We start from the raw sequence: 14,829 nt of genomic DNA, 5'->3' as shown, positions 1-14,829 counted from the left end.
CTGTGGTTCCAAATCAAAATCTAGGTGGATAAAATTATTTGGCGCTCTTTTTATATAGAATTGGTGTCTCCGATTCCAAAAAAAAAATGTTTAAAAGATCAATATAAACTTTTTTCAAGTTACAGTAGGGTCTAGATATATAAAAATCAATAAAAAAAAATTAAAAAATACGATTTCATGTGTTTCTGAAACTAAATTTTTAAAAAGATCTGTATTTACTATATTTCAAGTTACTGTAGGGTCTTGATATATAAAAATCAATAAAAAAAAAATATTTCTAAAAATTCCATTCAATAAAAATTAAAAAAAAGTATTTCGGCGGGTGCTGGCGGCTACAATTTTTCACAAAGACATTCCCCAGAAGTTTCTTTAAATGATGTATATAGTCATTGGACGGGCTTCGACGGTCTTTCTTTGAGACCTATAACAGGAAAATGGAGAGGCCCATAAATATAAGATATACACTTAATAAAAGCCTATATCAATATTTATCTATGTTTTGAAGAATGAATTTCTATATGGTAAAAAAATTGAGATATATGTAATTTAGTAAAGCAGTTAAATATTAAAAAAAAAAATTAACGAAAATATGATTCAAAATTTTTTGAACTTCTGGCGCTTCTGTCGGGAAAACGAAAATGTCCAATTGAAAAACTAATTTGTATTGGAGGAGAGCAGATTGTAAGTATCCGAAAAAACTTCGTTTTTCCAAATTCTGAAGATACCGATTTTTATAATTTTGTCCACCTAAATTTTGATTTGGAACCACAGTGTAACGGGGCCAAAATGCATTAAGCCTGTTCCTCTATCCTGATCTTAGTTGTGCCAGAACAGCATAATCTTCTCGTCGTTTGCTATAGGTCGCCCACCACCTATAGCAAACGACGACCTCCAAGTACGAAATTCATACTGCATCCTGCTTCCACGAAATTTATGGCTTCTCTATGAATGTCGTTCAAAGCTGTCATATACAAGCTTCGATCAAATGCATCCTGCACATACCTCTGTATGCCCTCCTCGTATGTACGTAGGTCCTATCTGACATGCCCCAGTGGAGACTCCAACTGTTTGATATCGATGTTTGGATGAAGCCCAGAAGCAACTGTTGCGTCAACATGACGTTGTGTTCCTTGACCGGTAGAACCTTAGTTTCCTTGTGAAAATGGTGTTCGAAGGTAATTTGAAGGCAGCCGTTATAATTGCAGGTTACGTGCAGTGAGGAAATTGTGGATTTCGTTGAGATAACCATTTATCATCCCACAAAACTCAAAAACGTTGTCACCTGTCGCCAAGATAGTGTATTTTAGGTGATTACCTAATTAGAGAGCTTGAAGTTAAACAGGAATAACGATGATACCTCGCCCTGCGGGACTGCTTGTATAACTCTACGGGGTTTTGAGCATTTGTCCCTAAACTCCACGATCGACTGCCTGTCACTCAGATATACAGATTATACATTCTTTGTGTTATTGAGCATTGACATCCGGGATTTCCTGGAAGTCAAGCTGAAGGAAATCTAACTTACATCACATGGAAAGACAAATATTCAAGAAATTGGACTCTATATTAAAAAATCTAAATAAAAATAAAAAACCGTAGGATGTAATTGTCAAAAACCTAACTCTTGCAACAATAAAATACATGCTAGTCAATGTATTTTGTTGTTGTATCAGACATATGATTTGTTGTATTTTTCTTTGACAATTCAGAGTGTCTCGTCTCTATGTATAATTCTATATGTAAAAAACATTTTTAACTAGTCAACTTTGACCCATTCTAGCTCACCCTGTATTCCAACCATATTATTAAAATTTAAATTTTATTAAAGCTGATGTTCTCCTCTATAATTTTTATATACATTGTTTTTTAATCGGATCAATAGTTTATAAGATGTAATTTGTTTACAATTGGCCCAAGTTACTTTATTATCAACTCTCGGTGCGTATGAGTTATATTATATTATTTGATATCAAACATACGCAACATATGACAATAAAAAGATTCGGTAAAAGTATCTTTCAGCATACATACTCCTTTAAATATAAACAAGTAAAAAAGTATGGTCGGTCAAGCCCGACCATATAATACCCTACACTAAGTAAAAGAGCAAAAACATATTTCTTTTAAAATTTCAATAATTTATATTTTTGAGTGATTTTCGGAAGTGGGCCTTATATGGGAGCTATGACCAATTATGGACCGATCACCATGAAATTAGGTCGTGTGATTTATGTCTATATGAAAGTTAACTATGTCTAATTTTGTGTGTATACCAGCATTTTTAAGCGATTTATGCACGTTAAATTGATTTCAGGAAGCGGGTCTATATGGGAGCTATGACTAATTATGGACCGATCGCAACAAAATTTGGTGACATGAATTTTGTATATATAAAACTTATTTGGAGCGGAATTTGTGGAGATACATATATAAATTAAACATTTATGACCGATAAAGTCCAATTTCGGAAGGACATTTGTATGGGGGCTAGGTGAAATAATGGACCGATTTCAGCCAATTTCAATAGGCTTGGTCCTTTGGCCGAAAAAATAGTATGTACCCAATTTGATCGAAATATCTTGAAAATTGCGACTTGTACTCTGCGCACAAGGTTTACATGGACAGCCAGCCAGACGGACGGACGGACGAACGGACATCGTTTAATCGACTCAAAAAATGATTCTAAGTCGATCGGTATACTTTAAGGTGGGTGTTAGACTTATATTTTTGGGCGTTACAAACATCTGGTGGTGTAGGGTATAAAAAGTTATGGATTCTAAAGCATTTATTTAAAACTTTAACAATACATGAATAAATATGTGTTAAAAGCACCACACTTTATAAAAACAAATCCTATTAAAGAAATACCCTGTTCTAAATAAACACATTTTAACATAAATAAAATTTAACTATTTTAATGTTTTGCCATTTATAGCAATTGTATGTTTAGGTATTAGCTTTTCATAATAGTTATAACAATTCCTAACCCAATCAAACACCCTACAACTCTACTCCTTCATATTCAATACAACATATTTACTCCCCTCCTAACAAGCCTTCGCAATTCCATACTAATGACCATTGAATAAACAAAAACATGTTTTGACCTGTCTACAGTTTTGCCTGGCTGTAATGTTTATACTATGGGTTGCTGCTTCTACTGCAGCAATCATCGTTTGCTGCTGCCACTAGAAAATTGCTTTAAATATGCAATTTAATGTTTGTATTGTTATCGGTCGTTAATGCACTTTTATGCAACATTTACTTACAAATTTATAACAAAATTGGCTAATTTGTTGTAAAACTCTTCTAATGTCAGTTATTGTTAGGGCGGGGAGGGGGAGAGGATGATGTTTGCAATGTGGCTATTTTATTTTTCAAATATTTGCTATTTTCTATAGCATATACAGGTGAGATTTGTATTGTATGATGTGAACAGTTTGGATGGAAGTGAGCTGTTTTGGTAATATTTTTTTGGAGAAATTAAAGTAATTGAAATTTCAATGAAATGAAATGTTAGTACATGCAAAGAAAAAAACAAGGTAACATAAAAAACAAACAACATAATCTAAAAGCAACATATTGTTACGTTTTTACCTTTTAAAAATGGTGGTTTATTTTCTTTAAATAAGCCTTATTATTTTAATTGCAAATAAAAGCGAAATGTAGTTTCAAAATTGTAACAACTCTTTATTTATTTAAATTAACGCAACAATTTTAATAGTCACTCTCCTTTCTTAATACACACACTTATAATTTACATGAATACACTTGTAATACAGTTGCCCACGATATACTGATTGCAACTCGCTGTTACTATTTATTTACACAGTGCCAACTTCTAGTAGTTTCATGATTATCTAACCGACAAAACTAGAATGTTCTATTTCTAGAGCTTTTAGCAGCTTTAACAGTTAATGCTGTCATACTTATAAACAATGTTAATGTAATTTTTTTGGAAAATTATTCAACGGAATTTTTTTATCTATATTAAAGCACGACTTATTGAAATTTTCCACGATTTTCGAAAATGTTGCATCTGAATATTGTTCTTTTTTAACATTTTTCCTATATTTATTGGATCTGTATAATTTTTTTATGAAAAAAGATCAATTAATTGCAAAATAATTTATTTCATTATGTTTTAAAGTTTCATTCAAAATAACTCGATATAAACAAAATATTTGTATTTCTTTTACCTCAAGTTTGAATATAATGGAATTATTCATATTTACTTAAAACTTGACGCCATTGTTAATATTGAAATTTGAAATGTTCACAATCATGAATATAGCTAAGCATTAAGGTGACCCTTAATTTTCAACGGCCTAATTTGGAGTTTTTAAAAATCAGTCAAATTTGGTCATTTTCGGTTTTGGACTTTTTTAAATATTATAGACACAATAATCAGTTGTTGAAATTTTTTTGTAAGACCAAAAATTAGTTCGAAATAAATGTGGATCAGATTATTCCTAATATTTGCAATCCTATTAAAATTTTGATACAAATTTTAGTTTTAGAAACTCAATAAATGTGTAATAGGTAATAAAATCTTTAATTATTGACAAAGCGCAATGAAATTTTCAACGTTTTTTAAATTTGTCATTCTAAATAACAAAGTGTAAAAATACTTGTAAAAAAGTCAATGGGAATCCCGCAATTCCTAAAAATCCCAAAAATTGTATTGTTTACAATTTTTCCCATAGGAACCACTTTTCCCTTAGGGCTGGGAAAATACTTTGGGGATAAATAGGGAACACGTTAAGGTTTCCAAAGCTGCTTTGCGCTTGCTGATCCCAGCTTTAGGCTTTTAGAGCATGTTACCCAAAGTGGAAATTTTGATAAAAAAATAGGTCAAATTCCGAAAGACGTAGGGGCGACATATTCGAAAAATAGCACATGTTCTTCGTAAAGGTACCTTACAGAAAAACATATAATTGTTATATTTTCTTAAAGAAAGTTTTTTTTAATAAAAATAAGAGTTAAGTCACCTTTTCTCACAAAAATCAGCAAAAACTATTTTCTTAATTATACCCTACACCACCATAGTCGGGGGGGTATAATGCGTTTGTGCAGATGTGTGTAACCTTAAAGTATACCGATCGTCTTAGAATCACTTTCTGAGTCGATTAAACGATGTCCGTCCGTCTGGCTGGCTGGATGGCTGTCCATGTAAACTTTGTGCGCAGAGTACAGGTCACAATTTTGAAGATGTTTCGATCAAATTTTGTACATATTACTTTTTCGGCCCAAGGACGAAGCCTATTGAAATTGGCTGAAATCGGTCCATTATTTCACCTAGCCCCCATACAAATGTCCTCCCGAAATTGGACTTTATCGGTCATAAATGTTTAATTTATACATGTATCTACACAAAATTCGCTCCAAATAAGTTTTATATATAAAAAATTCATGTCACCAAATTTTGTTACGATCAGTCCATAATTAATCATAGCTCCCATATAGACCCGCTTCCGAAAATCACTTCAACGTGCATAAATCGCTTAAAAATGTTGGTATACTCACAAAATTCAACACAGTAAACTTTCATATAGACATAAATAATACTACCTAATTTCAAGGTGATCGGTCGATAATTGGTCATAGCTCCCATATAAGGCCCACTACCGAAAATCACTCAAAAATATAAATTATTGAAATTTTAAAAGAAAAATGTGTTTGCTCTTTTACTTAGTGTAGGGTATTATATGGTCGGGCTTGACCGACCATACTTTCTTACTTGTTTTTAAATTGAAAATTGTTTATTTTTGGATCCGTAATCGATATTTCTCTGATATATTTTGTATATTATTGGAAATTAGTTGTCTAACTAACAAAAAAAATCGAGTCCATTCGGTTCAAAAATACGACCTATATTTTTAAAAAAAGTGGAACAAACTATGGCAAAATTTAAAAATTTCAATTTTGAAAAGCCTATAACACAGAAATTGTAAGATATAAAATAATAATTTGTTGGACCAAGGATAAGGTTTGGCTGGAATAGTGTGTATAAGTTTTTTAGACTCACTCTTTACGTTGCCATTGTCAGATTATTTTAAGATATTGTCACTTCTTTTATATGCACTTTTTATTGTCAGATGTAAGAAGTAAAAACAAACAGAAGTGCGTATTAATAATATTACAAAACAGAAGTGAAACAAAATTTTAAAATAAATTAAATAAAACAAGTAACAGAGCTATATTCGGCTGTGCCGAATCTTATTACCCTTCACCAAATTATACTTTAAAATACAAATTTTAAATATTTCTAGGTAAACAAGATATAAATTTTTTCTTTTTTAAAAAATTTTTTTTTAAATTGTTTTTTAATTTTTATAAAATTTTTTTAATTTATTAGTGAAAAAAAATTGTTTGTGAAAAAAAATTCGAGTTAAAAAATACTTTTCCGGATTTTGAACCATTGTAGGTCCAACTTACTATAGCCTTATATACATCATTGCAATGCACTTTGAAATATCTAGCATTTGATCTCCATATTGTCTATATTAATGACTTAGTAATCCAAGTATAGATCAAAAGTAGGACAAAAATCGAGGTTGTCTCTGTTTTTCCTTAAATCTCAGCCATTTCGGAACCGATTTTAAATAGCAACCGAGCCGGGTGAATTCCCGATATATTGATGTATGAATCATGTATGTAAGTTATTTGGGGGCTACGGAAAGTTGATTTAAACATACAGACGGATATGGCTATATCGATTTCGCTATCTATAACGATCCAGAATATATATACTTTGTGGGGTCGCAAATGTAAAATGTAGAAATTACAAGCGCAATGACAAACTATACATACCCTTGCCACTCATGGTGAAGGGTATAAAAATGGATAGCGACATTTCAATTAATTAAACCTGCGTCATAGATTGCAGTTATGAGCCAATTGACTTGACTTTTCTTATCCAGTCGCAACAGGCTCTGAATGCGGTACAAAATCAAGGTCCAAACAAAAATCCTACTGCCAAAATGTGGAATCCGTGTGGTCACACGAAAATATTATCAAACTTTTCTTGGAAAAATTCAGAAGAAAAACGTCTGGTAAGGGCATTGATGAACATTTTCAAATTATTTGTTTTAAATGATATAACAGTTCTGGCAATGTCTAACAGCGGATCTGGAAAATTTTTCCATCAAAATCGCAAATAAAATGTGCAACCTCTAAACCTTAATCAATTTAAATTTTCAGCAATTAATTTTTAGATGACGAAGAAGATTGGGAACATCGAAGATCCAAAAAATGTAAAATTGGTGCCACCCTTGTATTTTTACAATATGCAATTGTAAATAAGAATATGTGTGTGTTTGTGTACGAGTATTTATGTTTGTGAAAGACAGGCACTTGCACTTGTATTAAAATGTTTACCACTGCATTACTTCCACAACAAAACCAATAAACATTTCCCCTTTTTTGTTTGTTAACAACACAAAAGTATGGTAACTTTCATTAATGTCCAACATAAACACACTATGGAGGAAAAAAAAATAATTGAGAAGTTTTCAAAACACTGAAAGAAATTATTGAAAACATTAAAATTATTGTTAGGCTGTTACCTTTTAAAACGAGTGGTTTAATTACTTTAAATAAACCGTTTTCATTTAATTGCAAATAAAAGCAGTTTAGTAGTTTAAAAGTAGCTCTTTATTTATTTAAATTTATACAACAATTTAAATTGTCACTCTCATTTAAAATTTAAAACACAAATTTCGGTTACTAACTATTTATATACATAGTGCCATCTTCTAGTAGCTTCATGAATTATCTATCTAATGGACAAAACTAGAATGTTAAATTTCTACAGCTTTAAGCAACAATGTTATTGGTTATCAGCTTTAACAGTTAATGTTGTTCTACTTACAAACAATGTTAATAACATTATTGATAAGCAAAAGTTTCGAGCACAAAAAACAAATTTATTATCTTTTTTAAATAGCAATTTCGGTTATTTTTTCATTTATTTCAAGCAATAATATTTAATCCTCAATATTTTTGTGCGTGTTTCTGTTTACGCATTAACTGTTAAGTAAAAATATTTATACAAGGAAATAGGCTACAGAAAATTAAAACATGAAATGCAAAGAGTAGGATAATGAAAATAACAATAATGAACACACCATGTCAGAGGATAATGTAACATCAGTTGATGTTAAATATAAATACAAACAAGTGGTCAGTTTTTAATTTAATTAATGTTTTCTTTGTTAAAAGCAAAAAAAAAGAAACCTTTAAAAAGTTGCTGTAAATAATTGTTTCTTTAATAGTATTACATTTCACATATTAGCTTTTAATAACACTGTCCAACAGCATTTTTGGACCAGACTAGCGACACTATAATTCGTAAAAAATACGGACATTTTTACATCTGAGTCGCTTAAATGATGTCCGTCCGAACGTCTGGCTGTCCATGTAAATATTGTGCACAGAGTACAGGTCGCAATTTTGAAGATCTTTCGATAAAATTTGGTACATATTATTTTTTCGGCCCAAGAACTAAGCCTATTGAAACTGGCTGAAATCGGTCTATTATTTCACCTAGCCCCCATACAAATGTCCTTCCGAAATGGGACTTTATCGGTCATAAATGTTTAATTTATATATGTATCTCCACAAATTCATCTCCAAATAAGTTTTATATATACAAAATTTATGTCACCAAATTTTGTTACGGTCGGTCCATAATTAGTCATAGCTCCCATATAGACCCGCTTCCGAAAATCACTTTAACGTGCTTAAATCACTTAAAAATTTTGGTATACACACAAAATTCAACATAGTTAACTTTCATATAGACATAAATCACACGACCTAATTTCATGGTGATCGGTCCATAATTGGTCATATCTCCCATATAAGGTCCACTTCCGAAAATCACTTAAAAATATAAATTATTGAAATTTTAAAAGAAAAATGTGTTTGCTCTTTTACTTAGTGTAGGGTATTATAAGGTCAGGCTTGACCGACAATACTTTCTTACTTGTTTTTATTGTATTCGAAATTTTATTGTAAATATAGGTAATATTTAAAAAAAAAAATTCGAACTTCTATATGCCCTCAAAATCTAAAAAACCAAAAAAAGATCGAGCAGAATTAAAGAAAAAAAAATAAACCTAAATATCTCTTGAACTAAAAGAGATAACTTACATATATATGCATATTAGAGTGCTCCAAGATTGTATGGACGAAAAAAACTTTCTAGGTACAGGCCGTCCCCCCCTCTAGAATTGTTCTATGTATTGTAGAAACACGTTGTGTAAAATATTAGGATGATAGGATAACGTTAACTGGTGGGGCGCCACCATATAGTCCAGGTAATTTTAAATATAGTCTGAAAGTTTTACTAAAATCGGAAAACTTTAACCCTTAAATCGTGAAGGTCAAAGGTAAATTTTTTCAATATTTGGAATTTCTCATGGAAAGATAGCGAAATATTATATATTTTTGGGCCGATTTTGATGAAACTTAAGAAAAATATAAAATGAAGCCTAGTATTCACAATAACAGTACAAAAATGGAAATTAACCCTTAATAGCACTTGGGGTCCAAATGACCCTCAACTTTTAAAATCACGAAAAACACATTCACTTTGACCCCAAGTACTCTTAAGGGTTAATTTTCATTTTTGTACTTTGGTGACCCCCACTAAAATTTTACGGCAAAAAATTTCGTAGAATATTTTAATTCTTAAATGTCCTTTTTGAAAGAACTTTTTTCGATTTTCTCGAAAAAGGGGTCAAATTGACCCCTAAAGAAAGGAGCTAGGGGGCTAAGATCTTCCACAAAAATGATCCCCATAAAAGTCCACAATATAACTCTGACAATAAGAATTCTCTCAGATATTAACTTACTACATTTTTTCAGTTAGTATAATGCTATATTCGATCAAAAAATTAAAACTTTAACCCACTGTAAAAAAAAATTGAGACCAGCTGGACTATAAATTTATTCTACAAAAATGATCTACTCAACATGCCCTTTCAGAATTATAGGGTCGCTATTCTGTTCCAATCAAAAATTCTCAATTTGTTGGACAGTGTAATCAGAGACAGGTAATACTACAATTTTTAAAAAAAAACGTTGATTTTCCGCTATTTTCCGAAATTCAAACGACTGAAGCTAGAAGCATGAAATTTTAACTCTCCCTCCCCAAAACGATTAACTAAGAAGGGAGTAAAAAAAGGGTGAATTCGGTAACATTATATCTTCAAAACTAATAAAGACACAAAAAAACTTAAAATTGCATGTTACTCCATTAAAAAAAGCAGAAAGATGTTTGGTACTTTTTCGAAATTCGAACCAATGTATTTTGGTACTGTTTTGGCACCCTATGTGTCTTTAACACCAATAAATATAGAAACAAATTAAAAATTGTGTTTTTATTTTTGGTTTTGTTTTTCTATAAATTGTATGAATATTTTATTATGAGATCCCACGATGATACAAAAATTATATCACCTCAATGAGATAAAAATGTACAAAATGTTGATAACGTACTTTTGTAAAATAAAATTACGTTTGATCACAAATTGAGCTGGAATTTTTTCCTCAAACTTTTTTTATTAAAAATTTAGTTTATGACATATTCCACACAGCCCTATCTAAAACTCTTACCTACTGTCTTAATTTTTAATTATTTTCCCAGAGATTAATTTTCAATCAAACTTCTACTTAAGTCTGACAGTTTCCTCATTTTTATGGAGTTTCCTCTTTAAACATTTGTTTCTCCCTCTCTCCCTCTCATTCTATTTTAATGTTTATTATACCCATCACCTGAGGTTATAAACGTTAACAAATTTCAGCATTCACCTGATGAACATTTAGAATGTTGTACAGAATTTTCAGCATAAAAATCCATGCAAAAAAAAAAGAAAAACTTAGTGGTAAATCATCCACTACACTGGACGGTATATTGTTGTTACTTTTAATATTTAAATATTATTTCGCAGAAGTTTGAATTTGTTATCAACTGCAAAGTAATACTACAAAAAAAACTTTTACTTTATTTTGGTTTTTCTTTTTATTTTTCAGTATTTTAATATGAATATAAAACGTAAAATAATAAAGCTGGAAAAAAAAACATAATAAATAATGCGTTAAAAATTCGGAATTTCAACACCGGCATAAAGAATAAACAAATAAGGGGGAGGGCAAAAAACTATATATAAATGCAGAATATTTGACAGGAAAATGTCGATGTTTCAGCGTAAAACATTTACAATGAAAAAATGCATTTGTAGTGAGGTTTTCCGTTTACGGGTGGTTAGTATATCTAGTGTACCCTACTCTATATAGATAAGCAATTAGTTGGGTTAAAACATTTGTGAAATTTTAAACAAATTGGCGATACTTAAAAATTAATGATCCTCAAACAGTGATCAGGACTCATAACCTCCATAGCACAGTGGACAAACACAAAAAAGTGGTAATAAATTTGAATCTTCTAAACTACTGCACCAATTGCAAAATGATGTATGAACGAATTAAAGAAGAGGACACAGACTTAAGAAAATTAAATTTGTGATCACCCCGTTAAAATACAAGGTTGATATAGGGTGTTAAAGTCGATCACCTCTGTTTAGGAAAACTGCCAGACCATCAAAAGGAAAATGCACCAAACGCAACTGATTCGTAAGCATTGGACGAAAAACTCCCAGAATATGCGACCAGGCATGAAACCGTAATATTCCATTAAGGCAACGCTTGGTCACATTACGCAATACCTGTTAAAAACTATTTAGAACTAGCTGGTCCGACAGACGTTGTCCTGTCCAACGCTTATTGGCCAAGTTATTAGATATTTTTAGTTTTTATATAAAAAATCGAATTTTGGTCAGAAATATGAGTGATCACAGATCGAGCTCTTTTTCTTGATTAAACGCTTATTGGCCAAGTTATTAGAGAATTTAGATATTTTGAGTTTTTATATAAAAAATCGATTTTTGTTAAGAAATATTAGTGGTCACATATCGAGCTCCTTTTCCTGATTAAACGCTTATTGCCAAGTTATAAGCGAATTTAGATATTTTGAGTTTTTATATAAAATATGAAATATGATTGATCACAGACCGATGTAATAAGTGGGAGTATTAGTGGTCGTGGATAATTTTTATTTATGTAAAAACTTTTGCGGACTATGTATTGTGAACACTAAAAAAAAATAGTTAAATCGGCCAGGTGTCATGCGATTTTAGATATATCGAAAAAAAATTGTCGTGGTAAATTTTTCTTTCAGTAAAAACTTAAATTGGATTAATATGATAATTTAAACCAAAAATTATCCAAATCGATGTAACTGTTTTCCGATTTTAAATAAATCGGAAAAAGTGGGCGTAAAAGGGGGCGTGGTCAATTTTTCATTCCGTAAAAACCTAAGTTGGGCTATGACCAACATTTTAAAAAAAATGTCTAAATCGGTCCGTTCTATACTTATGCAATTACCAACGAACGACATTTGATTTTTATTTATATATAGAAGATAGATAGATGAAGTGGTTGGGAAGTTTTGCCTCAACCGCCTTATTGTCCAGACCTTGCCGCGTCCGAATACTATTTGATCGATGCGGAACGCTGCACAGTCGAGCAGAATCAACATTGTTTAGAAATAAATCTGTCATTTTTAAAAAGCTGATCCAATCGGGATAAAATTTAACGAGGGAGTATTTAAGTTTAAGTTATTAAAATGGCCCCTACAAATGCTGTAGTGGGGCCTCAAAGTAGGGTACCTTCGAATGTTTTTTTGTTTCCCATTCGATTTCAAAGATTTTCATATTTCGTGTGTTAATTATTTCTTATAAATTCCGAGACATTTGAAAATTGAAATTTAAAAAATTTGCCATACCTTGATCCGCTTTTTTAAAAATATAGGACGTAATTGACTCGAATTATTATTGTTTGGCAAATAAACTATCAATAATACACAAAAGATTTCAAAGCAATGTCGAATATGGATCCAAAAATAAACGATTTTCAATTAAAAAATTCTAAAAATAGTAGTAGACTTATTAAAAATAAACTTTATTTAAGAACATATAATAATTTTATGTTTTTCATTAAGATATCTTTACGGAGAACATTTTCGTTTAAATAACATGTCATATTTTTTGAATATGTCGCTTCTACACCCTTTGGAATGTGAAATATTTTTTATCAAAATTTCAACTTTTGGCCACATGTTCTAAAATCGCAATGCTGGAATCAGAAAAGGAAAAAGCAGCTTTGGAATCCTTTATGTGCTCCCTATTTATTCCTCAAGTATTTTCTCAGCTCCGAAAGAAATGTGGACCCTATTGGCAAAATTGTAAAAAATACCATTTTTGGGATTTGTGCTCCAATTTTTAGGAATGGCGGGATTCTCTTTGTCTTTTTGACAAGTTTTTTATTTACACTTTGTTATTTAGAATGACAAATTTAAAAAACGTTGAAAATTTAATTTTATGTTTTTCTGTAAGGTATCTTTGCGGAGAAAATTCTGGTAGGCATTTGAAAATTGAAATTTAAAAATGTTGCCATACCTTGATCCGCTTTTTTAAAAATATAGGACGTACTTTCGAATGAGCTCGATTTTTTTGTTAGTTAGACAACTAAATTACCATTAATATACAAAAGATTTCAGCAATATCAATTATGAATCAAAAATAAATTTGTTGTTTTTTGGGCGAAAAGGTGACTTAAATCTTTTTTAATAACAAACAAGTAAGAGAGCTATATTCGGCAATTGACGAATCTTATATACCAAAATTATACTTTAAAATAAATTTTTAAATATTTTTAGGTAAACAAAATTATTTTTTTTTTTTCAAAATTGTTTCTTAATTTATTTTAAAAAAGTTTTTTCAAAATTAAATAAATAAATGTAAAATTATTGAAAACTTTTTATTTTTTTTCGAATTGTTTTTACTTTAAAAAAGTTTTTTCAAAATTTTTGTTTTACATTTTTTTTTAATTTTTTTTTAATTTATTGAAAAAAATGTATGACAAAAAAATTTTTTTTGTGAAAAAAAATTCGGGTTAAATTTTTTTTCCCGATTTTGACCCATTGTAGGTTCTACTTATACATCGTTGCAATGGACTATGAAATAACTATCATTGGATATCTATATTGTCTATATTTAGGACTTAGTAATCCAGATATACATAGATAAAAAATAGGCCAAAAACGAGGTTATCCCGGTTTTTTCCTTATATCTCAGCCATTTATGGACCGATTTTGTCGAATTTAAATAGCAACCGTGCTATTTAAGTATCATGTATGTAAATTATTTGGGGGCTACGGAAAGTAGATTTCAACATACAGACGGACAGACGGACATGACTATATCGACTTCGCTATTTATAACGATCCAGAATATATATAATTTGTGGGGTCGCAAATGAAAAATGTAGAAATTACAAACTTATATATACCCTTGCCACTTATGGTGAAGTGTATAAAAAAGAACATATAACAATTTTATGTTTTTTTCTGTAAGTTATCTTTACGGAGAAGATTTTTGTATAAAAAACATGTGCTATTTTTTCTTCAGAATTCGACCTATTTTTTATCAAAATATCAACTTTGCGACACATGTTCTAAAATCCCAAAGCTGGGATCAGAAAACGGAAAACAGCTTTGGAAACCTGGATGTATTCCCCAAAGTATTTTCCTTATTTTGGAATTTTCGCTCTTATTTTTAGGATTTGTGGGAATCCCTTTGATCTTTTGACAAGTTTTTTTACACTTTGTTATTTAGAAAGACAAATTTAAAAAACTTTGAAAATTTCATTGAATTTTGTTAATAAATAAAGATTTAATTACATGTTACATATTTACTGAGTTTC

This window comes from Calliphora vicina, chromosome 2 (genome assembly GCF_958450345.1).
Source record: "Calliphora vicina chromosome 2, idCalVici1.1, whole genome shotgun sequence".
NCBI classification, from domain to species: Eukaryota; Metazoa; Arthropoda; class Insecta; order Diptera; family Calliphoridae; genus Calliphora; species Calliphora vicina.
The sequence above is the reverse complement of the archived record's forward strand: the minus strand, read 5'-3'. Positions refer to the sequence as shown.